At 38.9% G+C, this 4087-nt stretch overlaps 2 long non-coding RNA genes across 2 annotated transcripts; one reads left to right on the top strand and one right to left on the bottom strand.

Moving 5' to 3' along the window:
• Nucleotides 1–1631: 1631 nt before the first annotated feature.
• LOC109588873 (uncharacterized) lies at nucleotides 1632–2591 on the top strand. Its single transcript, XR_002188409.1, has 3 exons — nucleotides 1632–2078; nucleotides 2128–2495; nucleotides 2544–2591. It is a non-coding gene; the product is annotated as an uncharacterized LOC109588873 (long non-coding RNA).
• Nucleotides 2592–3688: 1097 nt separating this feature from the next.
• Nucleotides 3689–4067, bottom strand: LOC109588872 (uncharacterized). The gene is made up of 2 exons (XR_002188408.1): nucleotides 3959–4067; nucleotides 3689–3904 (listed from the first exon to the last, which is right to left on the bottom strand). It is a non-coding gene; the product is annotated as an uncharacterized LOC109588872 (long non-coding RNA).
• Nucleotides 4068–4087: the final 20 nt, after the last annotated feature.

Genomic DNA, 4087 nt, shown 5'->3' with positions numbered 1-4087 from the left:
CATTGCAGCTACCACAGTTAGTACAGCCAAAAGAGAGTGATGCTGCTCCCCCCAGGCCAGCCAGTTCTATCGAGTTTACTTTCAGTTTACCTTGACAATTGGTCTCCTGGCAAATTGAATATTGTTCCACAAATTTGACCAACTGTGTAGTCTCTGTGACAACCATGCAATTACTGGAAGCATCTATGTGCAAATTACTCTTGCAAGGAGTATCGAGTGTAAATGTGCAATCAGGTTCACCTGGAGTGGGTTTTTCATCTTCAGTGGCACCAAGAACATTGTCCTCTTCCTCAGAAGGTACTGGTTCTTCAGTATGAATCTATAACAAAGAGAATGGAGTGACGGAACACAACACTTGACAGATAAAACTTCCTCAAAACATGAGGTCAAACATGCCCACTTGTTGTGAGAATAATCATTACTTATTCAGTATTAACAAGAGCAGATGACAGTTAGAGAGAGTGTCAAACTGCACTATGCCAGCTGGAATATGACCACGTAGAACTAAGTCACGTGAGACCTGAAGTGTGGGTGTACCTACTAAAAGCACGTGTAGAAGTTTGCATAAGGAACAGTGGAGAACACTTGAAGAAGCTTTAGACATCATACTAGTAAACTTTATAATCCTGCTGAAGCCTGTTATGCAGTACAGCTATTGCAGAGACTCCAAAATGGCCAGTAAACCTTGTTGAGCAAACTAGGCAGCCATTTTTTCCTACTCAGCCACACCCAGTATGCGGGAATGGCCAAAGATGTGCAAGAAAGTTCACACGGTCATATTCCAGCTAGAATAGTGCATTTCGACACTCTCTCTAACTATCATCTACTCTTGGTATTAATGTAATGATAAATTATCTTCATTAATCAGTGAATAATCCTAGAGGCCCATCATCGAAACATTTATGACAGTAACTCTGCAGTAACGTGGAACTTTTCTCTGACAAGCAAGAGCAACTAATGATATTTTATTTTTCCATGTCATATACAGTAGAAGGCGAAAAAAAGATAAGTAGTACACAGGTAGTGCGTAGGTAGTAATTTTACTTCGTTACTCTTCACTGCAATATGCCCAGGAAGTACTGTTGATACCGCCCAGTCACATGTTCCATGTAACAAGCGCACATGCACTCTAGAGGCTCTCAAAGGACTTGAGGATGCTTCTCTTGGCTGTCTTTACTCTCCAAGTTCATCTCTACTGCTGCTCTCTGCTTATAAAACGCCGTTGAGGAGGCTCTTTGCTCGATTCACTGTTGAGCTACTGTCCTGCGGCTGACCAAGTGCACTACTGCCACAGATTGGTTTGCACATGCGCAACGAAGGACCAGCGAACTACAGTTTAGAGAAAAAAAAGCTAAGTAACTGCAGCGTCACTACTATTGCACCGCGCAGTAAAGTACCTTCCACTGCGTAGGATTGACCCTTGTGCTGTGCTTGTATTGCACATGCGCAGAGTAGCTGGTGGGCAGGGTAGTCCTTGCCCACTGCACAGCTACCCTGCACAGCTACTATATACTACTCTTCCAAGGCTACTCTACCGTCTACTACTTATACTAAACGGCACTTACTAGCGCTTGTACTCTACTGGTTTCAAAGAATATGGGTCTAAAAAGTAGCCGGATATCTGTAAGTAAAGGTTTTATTACTATGTGTAAGGTTCTTCTTATGTAGGAACGGTGATTCTACTGGGCCGTAGCGACAGACTATGACTGTCACAGTGCAATGGTGATCTGTTATTACGAAGTCTAGGAGTTACAATGCATGTTTGTAGTCATTTCTTTTTCTGACTTTTATTTTTGTTCTGAATTGTAAAACATAATGATATTTTATGTACATGTAAAGCTTATATTAACCCCGTACTTACTACCCCTTTCAAATTGCAAAAATGCGTGCATTTATCTGGTGGACTAGTGACAATGGTGTACAGCACGTACAAACAACAGAGGATTTCACATTCCTTTTGTAAGTTTTTGAGTAAGTATTCACCACTAATTTTACTGTAGCACTGGATGTCAAAGTCTCAGGTGTGAGCAAACTGATTAAGAAATACATGGAAACTGGTTCAATTACTCAAAGGCCAGGTTTGTCAGTATTAATTCCACTACACTTCTCATTATTTTCACAATATAGGATCTGGAAGACCTTCAAAAGTAACCAGAGAAGTTTTAAAGATAGTATAGGACCAAATGCAAGCTGATGATGAAAGCACTGCTACTCAACTTCAGTAGCTTCTCGTTGAGAAAGGTCATTCACTGTCACTGAAAACAATATTGAAGTCTCGCAAAACACTTGGTTGGACATACGGTGGGAGTGCATACTGCCAGATCATTAGAGAACCAAATAAAGAGAAGCGAATGAAATTGGCTCAAGATCAGTTGCAGGAGCACAGGACTACTGGTTTTTCTGATGTACTGTACAGTGATGAGTGTACAATTGAATTCGAATCCCACAGGAGATTTTCATGAAGGAAAATAGGTGCCCCCGAAACCAAAACCAAGGTAGCACTATATTAATATTACATGTACGTTAATGGTATTTTTTATAAGGTACATGCATGGGCAGGTATAAGTTGCCAAGGAAAGACGCCAATTGTGCTGTTTAAAGAAAAAATGAATTCAGCTGGCTTTATTGAAGTTTTGGAAAATGGACTGATTCCTTATACCCAGCATTTAAATCCATCTCAAAGATTGATGCAGGATAATGATCCCAAACATTCCTCAAAGAAAGTAAAGGAGTGGTTAGAAGCCAACAAAATAAACTTGTGGAAAACACCACCAGAATCCCCAGATCTTAATCCGATTGAAAATCTATGGCACGAGCTCAAAGAATATGTCAGGAGAGTAGTGCAACCACAACAAAAGGAGGAATTAGTCAAAGGAATCATGGATTGTTGGGAAACTGTAAATAGAAGAAAGTGTAGTAAATATATCGGACACGTACGTAAAGTAATATCAAAAAGTGATTGAATGCAATAATGGAGGTCCCACTGGATAGAAGAAAGTGTAGAAAATATATCGGACACTTACGTAAAGTAATATCGAAAGTGATTGAATGCAATTATGGAGGTCCCACTGGATATTAATATTTGTACATGTACACAGTAGCTCTTTCGATCTTCCTCTTTCCTTATAAATGTAACATCACATACATGTAATCGATGCTAACAGACTTGTACATTACAGATTGCATGCACTTATAACTCTCTTCTATACCCCTCCCAATCCTTCTCCCTCCCACATGTATTATAATAATTAAAAGCAAAGTATATCTTTTATTCATTGTATATCTTTTGCATCTTTATATCATTATATCTAATATATAATATATATACATGTATATCAACAGTGTCACTGTGTTAGACTATTTATTATCTTATATGATACTATACTCAGTGTAGCCTTCTACTCTAGATTCTTAATATCAGGTGGATATTTGCTTCTAAGCCCTGAAGAGTAATGATTTATTGCTTGAATACACTTAGACCAATACAGCTAAAATTCTTCCTTTGTACTAATATCACGTGGATGGAATAATCCCAGTAGCTTCTGCTTCAGCTCCATTAGAGCACCAGATGGCAAAGGAGGGTTCTCCTTCTGCCTATACACACTACGTTTAATCAAAAGTGATGGTCCAAAGTAAACTTTGCTAGCTAGTCTTACAGATGATTGTCCAACTTGAGAGAGTGTCTTCAGTTTGGGATATTTATTAATCACAGTATCAGGATTCAACAAAGGAGCATTAAAATCAATTTTCCTTCTATTACCAGTGTGCACAGTAGTATTGGTGATGATTGCCTTTACTGGCTCATTAGTTGGAGTTACTGGATCAGTATGCTGAGGTAGATTACAAGCAGATGGGGCACTAGGAGTACTTCCATTACTGTTCATGTATGTAGCAGAGTACCTGCCTAGAATATTAATAGGATATTACTAATCTCTAATAATTATTACTGAATACTAACCCTTGTGTTCATGCCGGGCTAGTATTTCCAATGAAATGGTATGTTAAGCAACCCAATTGGGATGGCACCATGATACTCTGTTCTTCTAAAATTTCCATTCTTCTAATTAGAGACAAGTATATAACCTCT

This window comes from Amphimedon queenslandica, unplaced genomic scaffold (assembly GCF_000090795.2).
Source record: "Amphimedon queenslandica unplaced genomic scaffold, v1.1 AMPQUscaffold_11799, whole genome shotgun sequence".
Taxonomy (NCBI): domain Eukaryota; kingdom Metazoa; phylum Porifera; class Demospongiae; order Haplosclerida; family Niphatidae; genus Amphimedon; species Amphimedon queenslandica.
This window is presented reverse-complemented; position numbering and strand designations above follow the sequence as displayed.